Source organism: Triturus cristatus, chromosome 4_1, assembly GCF_964204655.1.
Source record: "Triturus cristatus chromosome 4_1, aTriCri1.1, whole genome shotgun sequence".
In the NCBI taxonomy this organism is placed as follows: domain Eukaryota; kingdom Metazoa; phylum Chordata; class Amphibia; order Caudata; family Salamandridae; genus Triturus; species Triturus cristatus.
In genome coordinates, this window is record NC_140585.1 from 895,198,946 (window position 1) to 895,225,449 (window position 26,504).

The 26,504-nt window shown below is 47.5% G+C and overlaps 1 protein-coding gene across 1 annotated transcript in view; it reads left to right on the forward strand.

The window, feature by feature from the left end:
- FSCN3 (fascin actin-bundling protein 3) overlaps positions 1-26,504 on the forward strand; it is a 124,562-nt gene that overhangs the window by 21,409 nt on the left and 76,649 nt on the right. The gene's annotated exons all lie outside the window — the stretch shown is intronic.

A 26,504-nucleotide genomic window follows, 5' to 3' on the forward strand; every position in this document is an offset into this window, starting at 1 on the left:
TCTGCGGCGCACACCCGAATTCCCAATACTGATGCTGGCAGGGGGGTGCCTGAAAAAATGTTGTGTGGACGTGGAGGCTGGGCCCACGCCGGCAGAATGCGCACTTGGGGCTGAGAGACTTTATTGAACAACTGACTGTGGGCTCCCCCCCTCCCATTCGACTGCACTGCGGTGGAAAGAGTCGTGCTTGGCAGTCAACACCGAGCCAGGTGGAGGAGGACATCCGACCGAGGAGCCAAAGGTGAAAGGCCTCGGTGCATACAGATGCCAGGTCCCACGTGTGTAAGCGAAGACACTTCTGCCAGAAGGGTGATCAAAGCGCTGTGGACTCACAGTGGTGAAAACGGGCTCCAGGCCCCCATCTCTTTTTCTTTATACTCACTGACCGTGTTGAGAGCACCCTCCTCCAAACAAAATGGTGTTCTGTTAAGGGTGACATCGAGGGGGGATGCGGAGAGCCCCTGCTGAAGGAGATAACGGACTATAAACCCCCTAGGTACCAACTAACAACGGAAGGAACCTCCCCACCGGGGCATAGTGCGACAGGCAGGCAAACAAAGAGATAGAGGGCATTCGTCACACCGCCGCTGGAGTGGGATCAAGCTCACCCGGTGCTTGAATTATCGGGTCCTCCGCGGCCTACGACCCAGTGGGCACAGCCAAGGCATAGCTGTATGCACATATTTGGCCCATAGGGAAGGCAGCGATAAGCTGTGGGGAGTAAACAACGTCAGTACCAGCGCACGCGTCTGATGTGCAAAAAGCACTAGCCGGAAAACGGATCAGAAGTGCTAAACTTGGTATCAGCGAAAACCCAGGCCAACCAGGCCCAGTCCGGACCAGCAGGCTCATACAAAGCTCGCATCATGGGCAAGATCGATGCGAAACAGACCAAGCTGATGTTTGAAAATATGAGACAAACACGACAAAACTACACAGATGCAGAAATGGAAAACGAGCACAGGACGGGGAAGAACCAGGGGGAGCAACGACGACTTGTGAAGCCTGTTAATGAAAATGAGAACCAGCCTTAAAACAATTGACTCCAAATTAGATATCCTCACAACACAAATGGACCTGGTTAAAAAACAAGTGGGCACACATGAACAGTGCCTAGATCAGCTTGAGAACTGCACACAGAGGTGCACAAATTTCAAGTAGAAACAAAGGAACAAATGCTCAACATGGAAAAAGTATTAACGGTCATTAGGGCAAAAAACTATGACTTGGAAGCTCGATCCAGAAGAAACAACCTACGTATCATAGGTATTCCTGAGACCACAGCAATAGGGAAAATGGAGCTTTTTGTGGAAGAGTTATTAAAAGACATATTTGGCCCAGATCTGTCCACTATGTTCATGGTTGAATGCGCTCATTGCTTCCTGGGCCCCAGATCCCCGGTGGGAGCCACCGTAAGACCAATACTGGCTAAAATCTTGAACTATTGAGACAGAGACACTACACTCAGAGGAGCCAGAGAATGTGGCCAAGTCTCCTACAAAGGCAACAATATCTTGTTTTACCCGGACTTCACCCCTGGGGTCCAGGCGGTGCGGCGCGAGTTTACCCAAACCAAACGGATTCTACATCAGGCTGGAATTTCCTATGCTCTGCTATACCCCTCTAATGCTAAAAGTCACACATGACAATAATACACACTACTTCACAGATCCAAAATCAGCTCTGAAATTCGCCAGGCACATCGGTGGGTCGAGGAAGCAATCAACTGGGACTAGCAGAGCACAACCCGCAGACAATGGTCTAAGCGACAATGACTATCAATGACACTGTATCTATCTTTGATTTTTGAAAGACGCCTTTCCTGCATGCCTCCACTAATGGCACCAGTTGCCATCACAATCTGCTCCCGCGAGCGGGGTGCAATAGTGTAATTAGCGTACCCCCTGCACAAGTCTTGCATCATTTACCACATTCCTTGGCCACCGGATCTCACTGCTGGGGTGTTCGCCGATGCCTCCATGCCCTCAGGGAGAGATACCAAGATTTCACTTTTGTCGTATTTGAAGTTTTGTTTTGCTTTGAATTGTTATGTTAACTTAGTTGATTGTAGGGCAAAACAGTCTCAACCTGATTGGGGAGTTGGTGTGGGCAGGATCCTCTGAGAGGGAGATAACAGTTTGAAAGGGAAAAGGCGGCCACAATATAAGGTACACAAAACACGCTATACAGCAAACAGAGCGCATGGCACTGTGACACATAGCAACCCTGGGCAGCAAGGCACAGCTACGATTTATACGGATGGGCGCACACATCCAGACACCGTCAGTACACTCGACATTGACACCACCGAGACATGACCACATATAACTGTCTCAACGGCAGCATGAAAGCCAGACTTATACAGTCATATCTAATCAGACACAAAATCGACTTATGCTTTTTGCAAGGAACACATCTGCAAAACACGGCGAGCGCCAAGCTCCAGTACAGGCACTGGGGTAACATACAATCGGCGACAAACTCAAGCTACGCCAGGGGAACTGCAATCCTCATACGAAGAGCCCTTGGATGGAATCTGATTAAAACACAGTCAGACCCAGAAGGCAGATTTACCCTGGCGGAGGGTACACTCGGCACCATAAGGGTGACACTAGTGGTAGTGTACGGTCCAAATACAGACACCCCTGAATTCTTCTATGGGCTCTGGGGGGAAATAACACAATCTGGATGTGATACTATAATCTGGGGGGGACTTCAATGCTGTTCTTGATGATTCTTTAGATCGCAGGGGCGGATCATGCAAGCTGCATCCCAACGCCAATACAGCACTGAACGCAATAATAAGTGAAAACAGGCTAGTTGACATTTGGAGACAATGGCACCCAGGCACAGCAGAAGGCGCATGCATTACAACACAATATTCAGCCTGGTCCCGCATTGACTTTTGGCTGCTCTCCAAAGACTTGGCCACGTGGACCACAGGTATTCAACACCTCCCCAGAACCCTCTCTGATCACGCACCCTGTCTGCTCCGCCTACTGATACCATCTACGCCTAGCCGGGCATTTCAATGGAGGCTCCAGCCCAGAGCCTTCCTGGACACTGACTTTTGCAAAGAAATAAAAGGAGACATCCTTGAATACTTCTCACTCAATGAGGGGTCAGTCTCCTCTGCATCTTCTCTGTGGGAGGCATTTAAAGTAGTCATTCGTGGCCGATGCATAGCCAGACAAGCTGGAGTACTCAAGGCTCTTAGACAAACACTCAGTGCTATCGAAACACAGATCCGGACATTAGAGCTTGAATATTTTCAGTCTAATGACCCTAAACTTCGAGGAGGAGGCGCAGAGAGAAGTCAAATACCTGGGCAAACACACACAGGCTAGAAGATATAGGGAAGGGGATAGATCAGGCAAACACTAGCATCACTGCTAAAAAAACCTCCAGCACTATAGATTACATCACGGAATTGAGGGACAATGCCCATCAGCCTATCGGAGGCCCCCAAGATATAATGAATCACCTTACTCACTTCTACTCTAACTTATACACCTCACAACACACAGGCCTGTCAGAGGATATACAACTGTACTTTGAATCAACAAAACTACTGTGGCTGGGCAGAGCACACAGAGAATTATCTTGATGAAACATTCACTGAAGAAGATGTACAGGTCATCAACAGTCTGCCAAGCGACAAAGCCCCTGGGCTAGATGGCCTTCTAGCCGCATTTTATAAATGTTATGCATCAATCCTGGCTCCCCATTTCATGTGGGTATACCAAGAGTCCCTTGAAACTGGAGCATTAGCCCACACACTTTGAGAGGTGAGTATACTGCTATTGCTGAAACCCTATAAAGCCCCAGATCTCTGCGACTCGTAAAGACCGTTCTCCCTTATTAACACAGGCAATAAAATATACGCAAAGCTCTTGACCAACAGAGTCCAGCCACTACTCCACTCATTGCTAGACCTGATCCTTATCAATCAGGATTTATATCCGGGAGATCAACAGCTTATAACCTTCACACATTCTTCACAATCCTTCATTATTTAGATCCCCGACTGCCTGCGGTGGCTGCACTTCTCGACGCCACTAAGGCTTTCGATTCCTTAGAGTGGACATTTTTCTTTGCAATGCTAACCAGATTAGGTCTCAGCCCGTTATTTATACAACAAATTAGATTATTATACTCAAACCCTACTGTGCGTATTCTAGCGAATGGTCAAATATCAAAGGCTTTCACCATAACTCGCGGAACTAGACTAGGCTGTCCTCTCTCTTCCCTACTCTTTGCGATTACAGTGGAACCCCTTGCGGCGCAATTGAGACAGCGCCACGCAGACAGGGGTCTAAGATTCTCATCTCGGGGGGTAATAATATGTCAATACGTCGATGATATCACCCTATACATCAAGAATCCCCAAGAAAATCTTCCTCCGATACTTCGCGAGATCACCAAATTTGACTGCATGTCGGGTATCCAGATCAATTGGAAGAAATCCACATTATTCCTGCTAACTGACAGCACCACACCATTTGTACTTGAATACACACTCCGATGAGCTGATGGCCGGTCAAATATTTTGGAATTTGGCTCAGTAGAGATACCCAAGAACTGTGGCATATGACCATTGGTCGAGCTATGACCTGGCTTGAGGAGAAAATCCAGGCTTGGTCCATGCTGCCATTAAACCTTGCGGGTAGAATAGTGATTACTAAAATGATAATCCTACCCAAGTTCCTGTATATTTTCGTAAACCTCCCACTTACACTCACTCAAGCATTCTTTAACACCATGCTCTCGCTGATGATCTCCCTAGTGTGGGCGGGAGGACAAGCTTGATAAATCTTTATTTTTTTTTAAACAGACTTTTATTGATTTTCATGAAATTATACATTCAAACCCTCCGCCCACTGACTGGCCAACAGAGGATCCAGGATGAAGTATAATGGACAACACGCCAATCTGATTACAAAGTCACACCCATCGTCCCATAAGGCGTCCGTGATACAGCGCAGTCCGTCCACATGGTTGATCCAGCTCAATGGTGTGATGCAATAAGAAGACCCCCCCACCCCTCTCTCTTTCGAAACTCCCCCAACAGAACCCCCCCACCCCAACCACCCTCCCAAGCATGTCGCCAGCCTCTAAGTTGTTCAAGAGGGCAAAGATGCCTCCCGTACCTCCTGTCAGACTCCCCATCCCGCAGGGTGCAGCAGTGAGTGGATCAAAAGCACAGGGGGAAGCTGCCTATCATGGTCCCAGTGTCCTCCCCTCGCCCTGTACTCCCACAGGCAGGAAGGGCCTCTCAAGGGCCCCGTGCCATGTCCCTCTCCTCAAGAGCCTCTTCGTCTTCTACAGTCGGATGTTTGACTAGCTCCAGGAGTGCCACCCATGCCCGGGCCATTTCTTGTGATTTCTCACTTCCATTACGCTGAGCCAAACGTAATCTATAGTTCCCTTCACTTTCTGCCCATTTCACCATCTCCCTATTCCAGCGCACTAGACTAGGCCCCTGCCTTGCCTTCCAGTTGGAAGTAATTTCTCGTTTAGCCAAGACCAACCCTAGGTCAATGAACCAGCTGGTGACCTTAGTCTTGGCAGTGTGCGGGAACCAATGCAACAAGCAGGCCCCTGGTGTCACCGTTAGCTCCCTCTCCGTCACAGTTAGCAGAGCAGTCGTCACCTTCTGCCAGAAGCCTCCCACCTGCGGGCAGTCCCAGAACATGTGGAGAAAATTCGCCCCATCTTGGTCACAACGGAGGCAAGTGGCCGATCCCCCAAAATACTCAGCAATTTTACTAGGTGTGAGGTATGCCCTATGGAAAAGATAGAATTGGATGAGCTGGAAGCGCGCGTTTCGAGAACATTTCCATGGCCGCTCTAAGATCGCCTCCCAAGGTTTTTCTGCAATGGGTTCCCCCAGATCTGCCTCCCACTTGAGTCACAACGCCGTCAGGGGTTGGTGCATATCGCAAGTGATCCGTCGGTAAAGGCAGGTCACTGCTTTAAAAGTACCCGCCGCCATCACTACATATTGACAAGTGAGAGACGTATCCGGTTCTAACAGTCCCTTTCGCCAGTGCTTCCTGATAGCCGCAGTCAGAGCAGCATGCAAGAGGAAGTCCCCCGACTGGAGATCATGGCGCTCCCTGAGGCCGTTAAAAGGGAGAAGATTACCATCCTCATAAAGATCACCTATTGCCGTAATTCCCGCCTCTTCCCAGGCCAACAACCGGCTCCAATCTCCCCCGTGAAGCAACACCTCACACATCCGCAATGGGATCTCGGGCGCATAAGGGACCGCGACATGCGTTCTCCTGGCTAGGCGCGCTCAGCATTGTCGTACCGTCCCAAAATCCGGCAGCACTGAGGTACCTCTCATCGGGGCCCGTAGCAGCACACAGGACAGAAGGTGCCAACTCGGATCCAACCCACCCTGGTCTTCCGGGCACCTAATATGACCCGCCACCCACTTCGTAAACCATTGAAACTGCGCGGCATGGTAAAAGGCATCCAGGTCTGGCAACGTAAGGCCCCCCTCTGCCCTGGGCCTCTGCAGGGCGGTTAACGCCACCCTCCGTCTCCCAGCTCCCCAGATGAATCCTGTAATCAAAGTGTTCAGCTGTGCAAAGAGCTTACCCGGTATCCAAACGGGGAGGGTCCCAAAATAATAGAGAAACCTGGGCAAAATGACCATCTTCACCAAGGCGACCCTGCCGGCCACCGATAATGGAAGAGTCCCCCAGAAATCAAAACAGGTTTTCGCTCCGCGCACTTTCCACCCCACGTTGCCCTCTAAAAGATCATCGGGAGCATGATAGATCTGAGTCCCCAAGTATGGCAAGCACCGGCATTCCCACGAGACATCCCCTGGACGAACCATCCCGTCTGGCCTGGTATGAAATAGACATGACTTGGGCCAATTCACCCGGAGGCCCGCCACCCTCTCCAAGGTCTCCAGCAAGTCCCTCGCTCCTCGTAGGGCTTCTCCAGCGTCCGGCAAGAACATGAGGAGGTTGTCCACATACAATGCTATGTGTTGCACTCGTCCCTCCACTAATAGCCCTGGAAAATACCGTCCTGACCTGGAGTGAGCAGCCATGGGCTCCATCGCCAGGGCAAATAATAAAGGGGACAACGGGCACCCCTGCCTCGTCCCCGAGAGACCGCACAGGCAGCAGAAATCAAGCCCCCTGTCCACACCCTAGCAGTAGAAGCACTGTATAGCAGCGCCGTCCACTGTACAAAGCATTCCACCAGTCCGAACTCTCGCAATTCATTAAAAAGGTAAGGCCACGTTAGCCATGGGCTCCATCGCCAGGGCAAATAATAAAGAGGACAACGGGCACCCCTGCCTCTTCCCCCGAGCGACCGCCCAGGCAACAGAAATCAAACCCCTGTCCTCACCCTAGCAGTAGAAGCACTGTATAGCAGTGCCGTCCACTGTACAAAGCATTCCCCCAGTCTGACCTCTCACAATACATTAAAAAGGTAAGGCCACTCCAGACTATCGAAGGCCTTTTCGATATCGACCGCAAAAATGCAGGCCTCCTCCTTGTCATAGGAGTCGGACCCCAATATCCGCATAAGTCTGCGTACATTCATGGCAGTATTGCGGGAGGGAATGAATCCGGCTTAGTCCGCATGGATCAGTTTTGTCATATGGGGCATCAAACGACTGGCCAAGATGCGGCTTAAGATCTTGTAGTCAAGATTGAGCATCGCTAAGGGTCTATACGAGGAACGGTCCCAAGCAGGTTTGCCCGGCTTGAGAAAGGGAACTATGAGGGCTTCACGCGTGGAGGTAGGGAGGGCACCGTCCCGACGCGCCGTGTTATAAAGCACCACCAAACAGGCAGCTAGAACATCCGTGTAGGCTGCGTAAAATTCAACGGGGAGCCCATCAGTGCCCGGCGTTTTGTTCCTGGCCATGTGCTTTATGGCGCTGCGTACCTCGCCCGCTTCAATGTCCCGACTCAGAGACTCAGCGTCTTCAGCCTCAAGCTGTGGGAACTCCGCCTTTGGCAGAAATTCCTCATCCCCCGGGATCCCGGGTCCCACCCTGCTCGGGTACAACTCGGTATAATACTGTAAGAAATAATCATTAATATGCTTTTGGGTGCGAAATGCCTCATCACCTTGCCCCCTCAGTTCCATTATCAGGATCCCCCTACGCGCCGGATTGGCCAGCCAAGCTAGCAATACCCCCGCCTTATCACGTTCCACATGCGCTTTATCTATGTAGGCCTTGTAGTCAAAGCAGCGCAATCTCTCAATTTGAACTGCTAGCGCCTCCCATGCCTCAAGCAACCCTGCTTGCCTCTCCGGGCGCTCGCTGCTCTGTCTTCTGTACATCTTGCAGCAACACTCTGCGCGCTCCCACTACCTCGCCTATACAGCGCCTCCGAACTACCGACTTAAAAGCGTCCCATTTGACCACCATAGACGATGCTGTGTTGGCGTTAAGTCGAAAATATTCGTCAATGGCCGACCCAATAGTAGCACAAAACACTGGATCCTCTAACGTGTCAAGTCAGAGTCGCCACGTGGGAATGGCATGGCGATCCTGCAGCCAATGTAAAATTGTCAGCAGTGGGTTATGATCAGATGATGTCCTAGCTAAGTACTCACTATGTACCATCGCCCTGTGAACATCTGGGGAGTGAAGGATCGAGTCCAGCCGAACATGGAGGTCGTGTAACGATGAGAAATAAGCATAGTCCCTGTCAACCGGGTGGTGCGCCCTCCAGGTATCAGTCAACCCCCACTGTCGCTGCCAGTCTCGCTGCACCATAGCCAGTCGATGTATCGGGGAATCCGTGAGAGGGGGTTGAGAGCGATCTAGGGAGATATCTGTGATGCAATTAAAGTCGCCACCCAGGAGTACCGAGCCAGTCAACAAGGGACCCAATTTCCCTGAAAGGTGTGCAATAAAGGAAGACTGATCCTTGTTCGGGGCATAGACACTCCCTAGAACAATGTTCCTGCCATCCAGTCGCCCCGTCACCACAACATATCTACCGTCAGGGTCAATCACCTGTTCAGTACTCTGAAACGGTACCCCCGCCCGGACCCAAACCAACGCGCCCCGTGCATATGCCGAGTATGTGGTACAGAACACCTGTCCTCGCCACCTCCGTTGTAGTGCCAGCCCTTCCTGCTTATTAAAGTGTGTTTCCTGCAACAGTGCTATCTGCACCCCCACGCCGTCGAAGATAAGCATGAATCTTGTGACGGCAAACCATAGTGTGCATCCCCCTAATGTTCCAAGATAGACATTTAATACCTACGGCGGTAGCCATGACATGGTAAAGAAAATGCTGCTCTTCCTACCTCCCACGGCGACATGCTTGGTCCCACCCTCCCCTCACCCCAGCACCCCAGCTCCCCCAACTCCCACACCCCAGGATAGGTTCCCTGAAACTAACCCCCATCCAAACTAAAAGAACCATCAACCTTGCCAACATGGATAGTGAGACGTGTGCCGACCCAAAGAGACCCAAAGCCCCCCCCCCCCCAGTACCACCCCGGTCAAGTGTGAAAGAGCCAGCAACAGCCCTCTGGGAGCCCCAATAATGATGTTCAAGTAAGGCCAACTCCCCTTTGCGCACTGGACAAATCTCCTCCAACAGTCAAACCTGGGCTGCAGTACAAGTGTGTCCTTCCCCGCCATCCAAACCCAGCTCAGCCAAAAAAGTCCACCGTCTGCGGAGTTACCACTGGAAGTTCAGGTTCGGAATCCCCATTTGTGCTGCCAGCCGGAGAAGACCCAGAGCCCTCCAGCACTCGGTTAGAAGAAGCAGAAGCTGGGCTGGTACCACCCTGACTGATCGCTACCACCGCCTGCACAGCTCTGTCTCGTTCAAGTCGATGGTCCCGCAGCGGTAGAGCCCTTGACGGACTCGCGGCATCAGGGGATCGTCTCTCCGCAGCGCTCGCTGGCGAACTCCGCTCCGACCTTGCCTGTTGTGTCTCTAGCCAGCGCCACGCGCCCTGTGGGGTGGTGAAAAAGAGGGTGCTGGGGCCGTCCACCACCCGCAGCCGCGCCGGGAAGAGCATCGCATAGGGAATGTGGAGTTGGCGCAATTTCCGCTTGAGAGCAACGAAGGAGGCGCGCTGTTTCTGAACCTGGAGTTATCGATTTGTAGATATTGCTTCTCTCGAGCTTGCTGCAGGAAGTGGTCTCTGTCCCGTTAGTGCAGCAATCTCGCCACCATCGATCTCGGGGGTGCTCCCTACTTAGGAGGCCTAGCCGGGACCCTGTGGGCTCTCTTGAGGGCAAAAAACGGGGACAGCCCCTCTGGAGCAACCTCCGACCGGAGCCAGCCTTCCAAGTACCGGACTGCATCATCCCCTTCCGCACGTTCTGGAACTCCCACTATGCGGAGGTTATTCTTGCGAGAGCGCCCTTCGCTGTCCTCTGCTCTCAACTCCAGTATCTGCACCCTGTTCTCCATCTGCGTCAAGAAATGCTGCAAGTTGGTCCCCTTGTCTGGCACCTCCTCCAATGTCCTCTCGGTCGCTTTCACCCGCTCTTTCAACTTCCTATGATCATCCTTTAGCAAAGCAAGGTCCACTCCAATAGTGGCTATCTTTGTTTCGAGGGCCTCCCGGGAAGCCGTGATGGCCTGCATTATATCCGCCAAAGTAGGGCCTCTCGGGGGTGCATGTCGCAACTTCCTCGTCCTCAGACTGGTGCCCCCCATCTTCGTCCTGGAGGACAGCGAACCCCCGTCTCCTTGATGTTCAGCCCATCTCGGGCGCTCACCCAGGTCCACACCAGTCACCACCAGCCGCGAAATGCCGTCCACCCCAGCAGCGCTGAAGGGATGCAGCCAACCCGGTCGGCAAAGCAGATGCAGCAGAATAAGCCCCAGGAAAAGCGCGGATGAGCAGGGCAGCTACACTGGTGTCAAACAGGTCAGGTGAGTCCAGGAACCGGCCCCCGTACCTCCCTGGTCAGAGCTAGGAGGATGGAAGGGGGTAGCACCGCGCAGCCAGCGCAACACAGGGGACAGCCAGCTACTCGTGAAGGTCCTCCGGCCCTCCGTGCCTCCACAAGTCACCCTCAGTGCAGTTGCGTACCACAGGGATCCAGCGGCCCACGGGTAAAGCCCCAGAGCCTCCACTCCAAGCAAGTATCACCTGCCCACTGACGAAGAACACGAGGCAGCGAGGGCAGTGCCTCCGGCAGCTCTTCCAATGTCCACCGTCACCGCCAGAGCTGACAACCCCTGCACGTGGGCCGCACACTCATACAGCCCGCCACTCCCAAGGGCCAGTCAAGGGAGGCAATCTGAGGGGGCAGCAGTGGACCGATCCAATAACGAGCAGCACCGGAGGGCCCACAGCCAAGCTCTGCCGCCCGCAGCAGGGTCCAGCATCAAAGGGGACACCGGGCAGGACAGTCACTCACCACCGTTAAGGCCACCTCGCCGCCGCAGGAACCGCCCAGCAGGCACACACCACTCCACAATGGACCCACCAGCGCGCCGGTCCACAGCAGGAGGCAAGCAGTGGGTCCGCTCTGCCGGCCTTTTAGTAGCGCCCTCCCGTCTGCCGGTCCATCAGGTAGGCCGCTCCTCTATGTCCGTTCCGATCCGCCATCTTTGGTTTTGCTTTGTTCGCCATCTTAGGTCCAGGCAGCAGCGCCCGATCGCGGCACTCCACTCACCCCACTGTCTGCGGGATCGTTCAAGCTGCCGCCATTCACCGCTGCAGGGCCAGCACCAAGGCCCTCCGACGCTCCCCAAGTCGATGCGCAGCCCTCAACGTGCAGCAGGCTACAGTGGTCTCACCGGCAGGTCGCGGCCGCCATCTTGGGCCGCCACGGGCAGAAACGCGGCAGGGAAAAGAATTAAGCCCCTCTCCGTCGCCGGGTCGCCCACGCCGTCGAGGGAGCACCCACCAGGCCACCAGGTATGCCCTATCAGGATGGGGGGTTAGTGGCCCCCATAATATCGCAGGATCCGTGCGAACGGAAGGAGGCCATGGAGAGCTCTGAGTTCCTCGACCGTCTATATCGGCGTCAGGCCACACCCCCGACAAGCTTGGTAAATCTTGACACTCCCACAGAGTCAGGGAAGACTAGGTGCACCAGCTATCCCTCTATACGCCTACTGCACACTGGCCCAGTTCCTCCACTACTGGGTGCACCCGACCCCATTCCAGCCCCATGTGGCTGTTAAGTTAGACACGGCTGCACTTCTCCCCTTGGATGTTGCCCCATACAGACCATATAAACGTCCCCGCCATGTCAGACACAACAGAAACGTTCAGATGGGCATGGGAGGAACTCCGGAATAGAACCAACCTAGGGGATACTATTTTCTCCCTTTCACTGGAAGATCAGGGCGCTATTGTTAGAGCACGGAAGCTAGGGATTACCAAATATGCAGACCTATACCCTGAAGATGGATTTATCGAACTACCTACACTGACTGATACAACCCCTCCCAATTTCTCTGATATATTACTTTATCACCGCATACGGGCCACATGTTGACAGATACATAGCATGTTTCCTGACCCCCTCTAGTCGTACAGGCTCTAGAACACATACTTAGCACTCCTTCCCCGCACAGGCTAATTACAAGGCTATACACTTCTATGCAAAAACACAACCCAGTAACGGCACCCAAATATAGGGAACATTGGAACCCACAGATCACTGAAGAACAATGGCAATTTTGCTGTGCGCAACTCGAACAACTATCCCCCAACTACAAGCTCAGACTAATACATTTTAAATTCCTGAATCGATCCTACAGAACACAGATACAGTTGCAATGCATGGGTGCACGCGCCGACTCAGAATGCTGGAGGTGCCACGCGAACCAGGCAACCCTTTTACACGTGGCTTCGGAGTGCCCCCCCTATTGCTACATATTGGCGCGAGGTTTTTCACAATATAAGCAAAATACTCATGGTACAGATACAACCCACGCCCCTACTGGGTTTACTGGGACATGTCAAAGATGCCTCGGTGGGGACCCGCAGACTCCTTGCCATGCTGCTGCTCTTAGCGAAATGCAGAATTGCTATGAAATGGGGATAATCAAGACACCCATTAATTAAAGATTGGATCCTGGACGTTACATTCTGCCAGGAACAACTAACTGCCTTCTGGTAATTTTAATGCCTATTGCATCCAGGCATAAAGACATATGGGACCCCTTCGTCACCTGTCTGAGGGCACACGATGGAGGGGAACAATTTTTTGCTGAGTCACCTACCCGCCGCACAGACGTACAAACGTTGGGCTGATACAAAACACCACTTCGCAATATCACCCCAATATTGCACACCACGGGACACGGCCCACAGACAAAAAAACAACACTGCCACCGCATGAGTTTCACAAAGTGTACATACACCTCAAACCCGAAACGATCAATGCCAACACCAAGTGTCTGGATGTGCAACGGCGGAAACCTAATGACACAACTCAACATTTTTAGCGCCTAATATATAAAGTTGATATACCGGACAAAATGAAAAATAACAGAAATGGCAATAAAAACAAGTGAAAAAAATGTTTTGGCATATTTAATTTACTTATTTGTCCCTTGTAGAGTGGTATACCGTATACCCAGGGACTGTCACTTAAATGCTACCAATGGGCTTACAGCGCATATTGTGCCACCCACTTAAGGAGCCTCTTAAAACATGTCCCAGGTCTGCCATTGCAGCCTGAATGCAGTTTTTAAACTGCCAGTTCGGCTTGGCAACATAAAACTTGCCAAGTCTTAAACTCCCCTTTTATAGTTTATATGTCATCCCTAAGGTAGGCCCTCCCTAGCCTGTAGGGCAGGGTAGTGCATAGTACTTAAAATGTTGGACATGGTCTTTTAAGTTGTACATGTCCTGGTAGTAAGTGCTAACTTTTGATTGAGGACAGTTCAGCATTTCATGTTCAGTATCTATGAAATTGTAATTAAAAAATCCTTTTTTAATGGTAAGTCAGATTTTAACACTTTAGAAAGTTGTTATTCCCTCCCTTAGACATTTAGTGCCTTCCCTCCCTTAGACATTTAGTGCCTTCCGCCTCCCCTGGGTCACATGACTTAGTGTAACTGACTGCTAGACTTCGTGAATTACTCCCGGACAGTCACACAATAGAGGATTAGGTGTGCCTGATTGGGCAATCTGCTGGCAGGATGCTACGTTCTTCTCCACAGCAGCAACTCCTGTTCAGCTGTCCTTCACCAAAGGGGTGTCTGACCCAACTGTCTTGGCCTCCAGCCACCTTCCTCGTCCCGCTGAAGATTTTCAACTTCCAAAAAAGTGACTGAATCCGAACGTATCTTTCCCGCAACCTCTTCCAGAGGATCCCCAAGACAATGCTCCTTCCTCAGACACTACCTGCAGCCTTGTCCCACTGAACTTGACCTTATTAGAACATTTTTCTCGAAAATTATTCTAAGTCTGAAGTTAAGCGCCAACTGGGCCCAATCCCCTTTGAGTTTTTAAACCGCGCTCCATTGTGGTCGGCCATATCCTTGATTTTGACCCAGTCTCGCAAGACTAGGTGTTCGCGGTTGGGACTTTGATCTTTTAGGCGCTCGGTTTTACTAAAAACATTTAAAATTCAAAAATGCCAGCTCTCCGAATCGGATTTTTGTTGTTTTGATGTCAAAATATTTTATTAAAATACCTCTATTTTTCTAAATTGGTATGGGATTTTTTCTGAGTTGCGTTTTCACTTTATTTCTGTTTGTGTGCTGCAAAAATACTTAATACATTGGCTCTAAGTTAAACTTGACTGAGTTTTGTGCCAAGCTACCCAGGGTTAAGCACAGGTTTATTTAGTAACTTTTTGTGGTACAACCTGCCAAGCATTGTGGCTGTTGCATGACCAGGGATCACCCCTGTCTACAAACAACCCAGTTACTCACAGTAAGGTAGGAGGGATAGCTACTCGACTGCCAATCTCTAAATCAGACCTTTTGTCTTCCCAACCTATGTCCCTGAAAGAGGGAACATTGAGTGAATACATTCCACATGTTCTTCTGGGAGGGAAGCACGTTATCAGATCCTGGAAAAAGAATGAGAATAACTTGCCAGGCATTTGGAGGCTAAGCAAAAATATTAAAGCTAGCATTGGCACTGGAAGGTAAGCACTGCAGAGATGTGAGCATGAGGAATAAAAAGTTGTGCCTCTTCAGGCTGAATATTAGACAGTATGGCAAATTGAGGGTCTGCTGCACCCTAGGAGTTAATCCACCATCATGAGTTAGACACACCGGGCTTCATTCGCAAAGGTAAACGTACACGTTTTTGCAATTCACAAAAGAATTTTACAAGTAGTATTTTTACAATTGCGCAGTCTCCGCATTTGTGGCGGAAACTCTGCACATAAAAAGATAGACAGTTGTAAAGATACTACATGTACAATTCTTTTGTGAATTGCAAAAACCGTAAACTCACAAAAATGAAAGTTTACCTTTGTGACTCAGGCCCAAAGACAGCACAACTGCAGAATGTCATTGATCAAGAATATATGGAGGACTTTACATCACATTTGGGTATTTGTGTCTTTGCTGTGACGAGTGAAGGAATGTGCCAGTGTGCCTTAAAATTATTTTATGGAGTCCACACTATTTCATTAAGTTTTGGGAGCATTAGTTGTTCCCAATATCATTGCATGTGAACTATTTTAGTGAGAAACTGATGCTTCACAGTACTGTTTTTCTAATCAAAATGTATGTTCTTTTTCTGTCATGGGAGGTGGACTTCACCTCAAAAGTAATAAAGGAGAGGAGGACAAGAGGATGTGGGGCTAATGTAGACTGCCAAATGATAAAATCTTGTAAGGTGAAGAATTCAGCTGAAAATTTAAAATCAGAAAACAGCCTATCTTTGTTGTCCATCCATGGATGTTCTAAGTGAGCTCAGGCACTGGCTAAATTGTTATATAAATGCAAGGACACTCCTCAACACATCTATCTAGGGTTTAGAGGGAGTTATGTTTAGGAGAAATAAGCATTGCTTAACTTCAGTGTATTCATTTCTTTCTTTTATGTGTACATGTTTATAAAAGACAGTTATTAGTAGTAAATGATGCATTGTCTGTTGATGCCTCAGTTTAGATGAAAAAGTATTTCTCTTCTATAATTTATGGTCTTTAGGTACACGTAGGTGCATTGCTAATATAATATGGGAAATGTTCCAGTAGTATTTGCTCAATATTACTTGCATACAGGGGCAAAGCTTTGAAGGAACATGACCTAATTTTATGAATCTGCTTAAGTACAAATCACTTATTTCTAAGACTTGAAGTTGGGATGGGATGGTATTCTTCAATTTACATTCACAGTCTGTTCCCTGAAAGGAAGATGCCTGTCATATCCTAAAATGCCTATCAGCAGATTAGAACATGATAGAGCAATACAAGTAATCGTCTGTACTGCAATTAATGGTAGCGTATTCAGAGTAATCACTTTGTGCAATATTAGGCACAGTAAAGCAGGGTAAAACATTACATGTAGTATTCTGTAATCCAGTTAAGAGTATAATATAGTAACCAGAGTAATCTCCTAATGTAATGCAAGACATAGTAAAGCAGATTAAATAATGTTGTATAATCAAATGTAATCAGTGTAACCAGACACTGTAATCTAATGCATAGCCAAACTATCAACGTGCTACATCCAAGGGTAACGTAATTGCTGCAATTTCCTATAGTGCAGCACAGGGTAAACAGAATAATTTCCTCTTGCAAATAAATGCATGATAGAGCAATCTTTAATGCATACTAAAATGGTAGAATAGGAGAAATTAATCAAAGTAATACCTCACAATCTAATGCAGGGAGTAATCAGAGTAATTACCTTCTGTAATGCAGTACAAAGGAAAGCAAATAAATAAATCTTATGTAATCCTGTGTAGGCCAATACAATTTGAGCATCCCCTGTCAGTAGTGTAATGTAGGATCAAGTAATTGCCAGCTGTAATCCAGTAAAAGGTACCATATTCACTGCAATCTTCTGTAATCTAATACAGGATAAGGTTAATCAGAACATTTTAATCCTGCAATTCAGTGCACAGAAAGGTACACAGAGTTCTCTGTTTATGTAATCTCATTCAGAGAAATGAGTTATCTAACTCAGGGTGAAATAATCAATTTCCTATTGCAGTCTGTTGCAGAATAAAGGAATAAAAGAATAAAGGAAAGTTATCTCAATGTATATAATGTAAAAAAAGAATGTGGCAAAATTGCTAGCCAATGCCACTTCTTCCTGGCCAACAGGATGCAGCATTTTCCTTAGTACTACGCACCTTTATCCTCCATAGTGCAATACCTCATCCTCCCTCCTACCTGTCAGCAATCTCTTGCAGCACAGCCTCGTCTCCCTTCCTCTGTCAAAGACAGCATGCACAAGCTTCCCTCCTTCATCTGTTCCTGGGCGTGAGACCTGGAAATGGTTGGGATTAATGGGGTGCTTTTGTTGTCTCCATTCCAGGCTATCTGACCATATTGTAGTGATATGATTGGGCCGGTTTGAAAGTTGTAGTATTTTCTGGTGACTTCTCCTTGGGCTGAGGCAATCTTCTTTCCTCCTTCTTTAGAAATCGGGCTCAAAGGGACAAAGTAAACTACTTCTTTGGAGAAGGAATCTTCTATTTCTAGAGTTGTTTTTCTGCGGTCAGGAATTATATACTGTGAAAGGGTGAACTTGTAGCTACTACAGTGTTCTTTTTTTCTGGCCCAGGACTGTGCATATCGCTCTCTGAGGACCACAGGATCAAGGAATGCAGACTTAGCAAAACCCTGCTGGCGAGACTTAAGCTTTTTGAAGGAAGACGTTGCAACTTTTCTCGATCCGTATGGCCGGTATTGCACTTTCAGGCAGTGAATAAACCTCAATAAGAAAAAACCTGCTTATGTACCATGTATTTTTCCATTTTGCTGTTGTGAACCCCTCCTGCCCCCCCCCCACCCCACCCCGACACCCGAACTCTGCTGTTAGCAAACATGTACTAACTTCGAGATATTTAGAATTAATGTAGGCACTCAAGACACCCCAAAAAATGCAAAGACCACTTGCTTTTGAACTCCTTTCCTCTGTACTTCAGATGGGCACTTTGTCGCATTCATTTAAGACTCTGCAACAATACCTTCTTCCAAATAACCTTTCACTCCTAATGCTATTACAGATAAAGAGAAACAAGCATTTGCAATGCAATAGGTCTCGCATTTATGAGAGTTTATGCAATTGGCATTGTAAATGACAATGCCTTTTATTTGTTTTAAAAACGAAAACAAAAATAAAAGGCATTGTTATTTGCAATGTCAAAAAAGCATGGCTAAACTTATAAGGTCCCAAATGCGAGACCTATTGGCTATGCCAATGCTTGTTTCCTGTAGCATGTATTTTTCGGGATGCTTTTGACTCTGTTCGTTCAGTTCTTCAGTAATCAAAAAATAATTGGGAAAGCCATAAGCATGCCCTACAAATCAGTGGCGTAACGATAATTGAGGGGGCCCCCCTGCATGGTACGTGGAGGGCCCCCTCCGGGCTCTTATCAGGAGCTCCCCGGTCGAAGTGCAGTGCTGAGGGGGCCCCCTGGAGCTTGGGGGCCCCCCTGCACTGCGGGGGATTCAGGGGCCTGTGTTACGCCCCTACTACAAACGTTAAACCTATTGGCTTCGACAAGGTACGTTCTGTTTGCATTTTTTCTTTATTGGACTCAGTTACTATCTCCATTGGTGCTAAAAAATAAAATAAAAAAAAGAAAAAGGTTGCAAAGCCACGTAAGGGTGCACTTGCAGTAACAGATACTAGTGATTTGCATGCAAAATCCGCACGGGCCACAACAAAGGCGGCCAGGCGTTTTAAAAACGGCAACTTAGTGGCGGCAGGAACTGCGTTCAACTGCCACAAGACAACTTGTTTTTTGATGCGGTGGGAAGGAAACCAAATTAGGCGAAAAAAAAGGCGTGTGTGGCGCCTTTGTGAACACGATCTAGCAAGACTTTAGCACTGCTCCACCCTCGACTAACAACGAATAAATTGCATATACCGCAAACAAAAAATAGAGTATTCAACAAATTAGACTTCTATTTGAGCAAATACTAACAAATATAAATTATATGTGAATTCAGGATAGTAGCATCCGTATGAATTGTGTCACTATTTTTACTAAAATTGTATTTCAAATTTAATGAGTGGCAAGTAATCACTTTGGTGGGTTTAATTCTGCCTATTCAGCGATGATATCAATGGCGTGAGTCTAACTGTAGGGTTCTGGTTCCAAATAAATACAACACAAACACTTCCAAATCAACATAGTTACTCAATCCTACTTTGCAAAGTACCAGCATGGCAATGTTTATGATGGTATGCGCTTCGTAGCTTTCATCATCTCCAAAGGAAGTAAAAAGCGAACCTACTGTGAGGTAATCAGTCATTTAACCTTGCATCTGAAAAGCATTTGATATATTGGGTTACAAAGCAACAAACTCAAAACCAAATAGAATTATTTACCATTTGAAAACGGGTCAGAACGACAGCGTCATACATTTTATTCTGAGAGGCAACGCCAATATCTAGTTGATAGTTCTTAAAACAACATTAAACAAGGAGAGAGCCACAATTAAAAAGCCCACATAACATGTCATTAGTTATACGATGAAACAACTCAGCCCCGAAGCAAACCAGTCGTGCACGCACCACAAAGGAACCGACGCCGGAATCGAAACCAGTGGTGCGCGCGCACCACAGAGGAGCGGGGGGGGCAAGGGAGCCTGTCATCTGTGCCGCGCGCTGATGCGCGTCCTAGACACGGACGGGAATGGGCGGAGCAAAGGCGGGACATGCGCCCGCCTTTGCCCAATCGCGTGCCTTATAAAAAAAAAGAAACGCGAAAGCCAATGCCTGCCGGCGAAAGCCTGATCACACGCACGAGCGTGTGGTCAGCTTTCAAAACCCCATACAAAAGGGCTCTCGCTGCGCGAGCAGCGCTGCGCACGGCAACGCAGGCGCGAGCCCTAAAAAAACAAATCTGTGAACATCATAAGAACGTTTTAAACCTTCTTCAGCATCACTAAATATTCTACCATTTTATAGCTAAAATACTGATTGCATCACATGGAAGGAGACCTGAAGACATTTAGGGCCCGATTATATGAGTTTGGGGGTGCGGGAGCAGACCACCACACCGGCAGCCCGCACCACCAAACCCGTTTTTGTACCATCCACCAGATTACGATTTTCCACGTGTCGGGTTGGCTGTTTTGGCGGTTCCACATCGACGCCTCTAAATATAGTCACCAACAAAAACCGTTCTTGCACGGCATGGACTGCTAAGTCAATGCCGTGTAGAAACTGGTGTGCATGCACACAGGGTGGGCACATATTCTGCCCCCCTGCTTGCATCCCCATGCAAATGAGCCACAGGGGACCATACAGGGCCCCCTTTGTTTCAAGAACGCCTACCTTTTCATGGAGGAAAGAATTCCATGACACCGCTGTTGGTCCTGAAACTCGTAATATGCATGGTGATGCTGCAGCTGTACCACCAGCATATTACTGAGGCCCTGACTGCAGTGCCACTACTAGGCAACGTCAGTTCCCTGGCGGCCGCAGCGATGCAATGGCGGTCCAACCGCCCAACTTGTAATGGGGCAGTTAGACTGGCGGTGGCTGGACCACCAGCTCCTCCACGAGTCTGGAAGTTCCCGGACCGCCAGACTCAATATTAGGCCCTGAGTTGTTTGATGAGATTATTTTTATCCGGATAGCATTTGAATTATTTACTTTACCTGTGGGCAAGACTAGTCTATGCAAAAACCAAAGGAAATGATGGACGGAGTGTTGAACATTGCAAGCACTCACCCCCAGTCAACTGATCTGGGTTTAATCCATCACCGTTCTTTAGCCCACTCTGCCCCCCAGTTCAGACATGGCCATATGCAAATCAGTCTGACCCTGTGCCTCAGGGGAACAGTCCAGCCCGAACTGCCAAGCCATGTCTTCCCTGGACCGGAAACAAGCTTCCTAGGACCGGTTTCTGGCATTTCAGCCGTCTTCAGCCAGGCTTGCTTGAATCCAGTGACAAAGTGAGCAAGGGACTCACATCTGAGCATACCCTGCCAACTTATGGCGAACAAAGCAAAAACCAAAGGAAATGCTGGACGGAGTGTTGAACATTGCAAGCACTCACCCCCAGTCAACTGATCTGGGTTTAATCCATCACCGTTCTTTAGCCCACTCTGCCACCCCAGTTCAGACATGGCCATATGCAAATCAGTCTGACCCTGTGCCTCATGGAAACAGTCCAGCCCGAACTGCCAAGCCATGTCTTCCCTTGACCGGAAACAAGCTTCCTAGGACCGGTTTCTGGCATTTCAGCCGTCATCAGCCAGGCTTGCTTGAATCCAGTGACAAAGTGAGCAAGGGACTCACATCTGAGCATACCCTGCCAACTTATGGCGAACAAAGCAAAAACCAAAGGAAATGATGGACGGAGTGTTGAACATTGCAAGCACTCACCCCCAGTCAACTGATCTGTGTTTAATCCATCACCGTTCTTTAGCCCACTCTGCCACCCCAGTTCAGACATGGCCATATGCAAATCAGTCTGACCCTGTGCCTCATGGGAACAGTCCAGCCCGAACTGCCAAGCCATGTCTTCCCTGGACCGGAAACAAGCTTCCTAGGACCGGTTTCTGGCATTTCAGCTGTCTTCAGCCAGGCTTGCTTGAATCCAGTGGCAAAGTGAGCAAGGGACTCACGTCTGAGCATACCCTGACTAGTCTATGCCATGTGATATAAAAGTTATGCTATTTTAGTTACAATAAATGGCAGTCAGTGGTTAATGCCATTACCTATTATGTTGACTATTTAGATATTTTGAAATGCCTTATAATTGTGATGGCTAATCCTTTGAAATTGAACTGAACTGCAGTCAAATAAAGTGTCATGATTATTATGACTACACTCTTCTAGGTATTCTTCTTGTTGAGTTACGTGTGTTAGTCAGTCAAAGGTAAATATGTTTGAAAAATAGTCAATCCACATTTAGTTCATATTATTTTTACTTTTAATGTGATAATCAAACCTTATCAAATATATTCATAGTTTTTAATCTGCGCTGACTGTTCTGTTTTAGTCCAATCAATTGTAATTGCGTTATGAGTACAGTTTCATGGAAAGCTGATGACTGCGAGTCTTGTTTGTTGTCATTATTCAAAGAACACAATTTTGCCAAGTAAGTATAAGTAAAAGGGCATCACGTTATTTTCTGTCAATTGTTTAGCCTAAAAGATTCAACAATGACTAAATAATGTTATAAAAGCTAAGCACAGTGTGTTAACGGGGAGAGAGGAACCTTCGTATCAGACAACAGTGAGACAGGTCAAGCAGAATCACATCACCCCCTTTAACTGAAGACTACCGGGTAAGGCATTCAGCCTTCGCTTGCTGAGCTTATCAGCCCAGCTGGGCTCGCATAGTGAGGGTAGGATTGCTATAAAATCTTACAACAAATATGTCAGAGTTTTTCTTTGTTATTTATGCTTTTAGCAAATGTTACAGCTATTATTCTGTCTTAATTGTAGTCACAATTTATAATGTGTGCACTAGGATAGGGTTTTGATTTTGAGGAATAAATCTTTGAAATGTATTCATAGTTTTCTAGTGTCCGTGAATGTGTTCTTCTTTAATGAAAGATGTGTGAGGTTCTACTAACTATCCATGTAATTTCTCATGGGGAATGATTATTACCTGAAATACATCTCACTAAAATATTGCTCAGTGGGCTGTGAGATGGTTGCAGTCCAACTGGTTTTCTGTCTTATGCAGTCACTTTGACTGAGTCCTTAATACCAGAATTGTCTAGAAAACTGAGCTACTCATTCTAGCTTAATTTAAAAAATGTATCAAAAGGATAGTATTTGAAAAGGGATACTTCTTTTCACAGGTGAACAGGGCTAGACAACAACTGGCAGAAATTCGTGAGACCCGTGCTTCTGCAAGGTTTGTGATGTTGTGAGGAACCAATCTGAGATGACGAGGGGCATATGGAGGAAAGTGCAAGAGCCTTACCTCCAAATGCCGGCCAGCCGTTACCAGATACTGTCTCATTGTCACAGATAAGCTTTGCATGTCGTGCCCTTTTCCTGAACCTTGGTTGAAGCCTAGTGCAGCCTACATATATACCAAGCCCCATTCAAAGCTTGAGGAATAGCAACACTGCCAGCTTCGGCTTTTCTACCAGTTCATAACTGGAAGATCCCCGTACATGTGCATAAAAACATATAAGCTGAATGATATATTGATGATTTAAATCTTGTTCTCCAGAAACTAAATGTTCCTTTATTCAGATCTTGACACTGCTACTGAAAGAGAAGAGGAGGACAGGAAGTGAAGATGACTAAGGCATTGCTGCACAGGCATTCGAGACGAGAACCTCCTAAGAGACTAGCACACCACAAACTGGCAAATACTGTGAAACAAGTCAGTTTATCACAGCTAAAAGTGTTTCACCAAAGCAGGCCCGTCTGTGGTGTCTCCTGTAGGTTCAATACCACTCACCTACTCTCACCCAAAAGATGTAGTTCCTATACAACTAAATGACAGGAACTTCATCAGACTCAGAAGGACATGGCTGTGAGGGATTTGTACATCACAATTGACCTATAAGTGACACACACACCTCTGCAGTGGGCACTTCTTCTAATGCTGTCAATGCTACATTAAATCGCCAATGTAATCATAATTTCTAGAGAAGTTGGAGATTTAGGAGAGCTGATTAATAGAGATTCACCCCGGGCCAATATTGAAATGATCTCCTTTTCACCCCTGCTTGAAGACTATCACCCAAGAAACAACACTCATCTCTAATTCAGTATTCCAAAACTGCTGGATGTTGATGCTTTGGGTACCTATGCAGTCCCCTATTCTTGTACATTTGTTATTAGGTAGTGCAATTTGTAAATGTGAGGAATTTACAAGTAGATCCTTGTACCTATCACTCCCTCATTCTGTGTTTTTAGGTCGAGCCTAGAGGCAGTGAGCATGCGCGTCTCGCTCTGCCAGGCATGCTGTAATAGGATATGCAATGGAAGTCCCGCCCACTCTCTGCCCATATTTGTCATTAGCTTGTGTCAGTGTCTTTCCTAAATGCTGGCTTCTGATTGGGAAATGGGCTTGTTAGTCCCTCCTTGGTACCGCCTTGTCTCCATTTGTTACGGCCCATAAGGACTGGACCTTTTACTTGGCTTGCTACACGGTCTGCATTATAAGGGGGTGAGCACAATTTTGTTTATTTAAAGTGATGGGGACAATGGCGGCTGATTTCCTGATACGGCGCTAGGCGCTCTAGATTGTATGCTGAGCCCGGCGTCCGCTTTAGCGACACTGTGCTCAGTTTACTTTATTTGTTTTTAAACTTTGATGTGCCTGGCACCCGCTTCAGGTACACCGCGCTCGGTTTCTTTTTTTTTTTGCCTCCTTAAAACAAGCATTTGCAATAGGTCTCGCATTTACGCGAGTTTAAGCTGTTGGAATTGTAAATTACAAAGCCTTTTATTTATGTTTTAAAAACCAAAACATAAATGAAAGGCATTGTCATTGTCATTTACAATGCCCATAGCCTAAACTTGCGCAAATGCGAGACCTATTGCATTGCAAATGCTTGTTTAATAAATGAAATGAAAAGAGTTGCAAAAAAGTGACCAACACAAAATATACACTGCCAAATGCCCACAGCTTTCCACCTATGATGTACGGAGTCACAGCAGTGTTTGAAGACCCAACTCATTGGGACGATGTTGCCGAAAGACATCTCTCTCTGTACCATATCTTACACACACCTTACTCCCAAGTGATTGACTGCATTTATAAGTAAACACAATAAAGCCATAATCAGTTTTCCGAATTTCCACACTGCTTCTACATAAGAGTTAGATTGCTGGGAATGTGTGGTTAATGAAACATTCATTGCGAGGGAAGAGATCCCTTCATTTGCAGAAAAGTGGTTTTCCTATCCCAGGGAAGAATCCCTTCACTTACAGAAAAGTGTTTCCCCTATGTAAGTAGCTTCCCTATCCGAATCCCAAGTCACTGCTGTGAATTTAAAGCACGGGCTAGATTTGCAAAATATTTGAGGGTACCTTGAGTTGGTTCAGCAATGTCATTCTCTCCATCATGTGACGAAGAAATACTTTCCACGCACTATAAGATCAGTGCAGGCAAATGCTTCTATGTTACCTGAATTTGTAGAAGAGGTGGGGACACTGGCCACCTGCTGACATTACCACCCAGAATCAACCCGTCCTTTCATAAACCTCAGGGCTGACACCCACTGCAGAGTCTGCCTAGCTTCCTGGCAGGCACATCTGTCACTGATACCGAGTGCACTATCAGGGTTCACTGGCTTCTTTACTACATCCTGTTTTTTAACAATCTGTATGGTCTGCTTTACAATCGAAAGGCATCTGAAACATTAGTTCCCCACTCTCATGCTGGTCAGTGCATTAGCCCTAACCAGGGAGCGAAAATACAATTATAAAGGGCTTTTCAGCTCTCACCCATCAGCACCTATCACTCCTCCACTTGGCTGTCCTTCCTCTTTCTCTCCTGGGTTTGACTTCAGTAGCTCTCCTTGTCAGATGCATGTTAGGCGCGCATTCACCGAAAGGTTACTGCTATTTTCTTGTGCTGAGCAGAGAGGTGGTCAGATCCGAATGAGTCGGGATTGACTACATCATTCCTACTGTTATCAATCATTGCCCAACAGCGTTCCCCTAGCTTTTCTCTAACTCCAGCAAAGACTGGAAGTATCTTATCCTCCACCCTCCTGGAAATGCACCATTCCAGTGCCAGCAGGTAAGAAAATACTGCACCCTTGGCTGCAGCTATGCAACCACGTGGAACCTTCATAAGATCTATGACTCTCTTTACACCATGGTCCTACTGGCTCCAGCATCCCGGAGAGCACTGATACTCTGCCCAGCAGCATTGCCGCTGATTTCCGCGCACAGAGCCTCCATGGCGGAGATCAAGACAGATTATTCCCCCTGCCAAGTGAAAAGCTGAACTTGAAATAAATAACTTCGAAAGCTGTGGGCTCCCAAAAGATCGGGGGTTTGCCTAGTGACCATCCTTTGCAGTACATTTGATGCAACTGGAAGAAGATTTGCAACTCCACGTATCAACAGCAATTAAATTACAAGGACATTCCTATTGGTTGCTGAGTAATAAATATAATCACTCTCCATCACCCGCAAGGGGAGTTAGCCATACAATGTGTAAGCCAAGAACTAACTAGCATCAAAAGTAAAAGGGTATTTATACAGCACCACGTGGCAAACTTTGGCAACTTTTGTTTTAGTTAGAACCCTGATTTTGTTGCATTGTTCCCCCTCCTAAAAATTGCCATTGCCAAATGGTTTGATTGCTTTGATTTCTTTATATACCAATGCCTTGCCTTTTGGTCATCATTGGATTTTGTATCAAGGTGGCAGATATGAATGTGACAGGTTAATTGGTTTAGTCATAAATTAACAGAATTTTTTTTAAAAAATA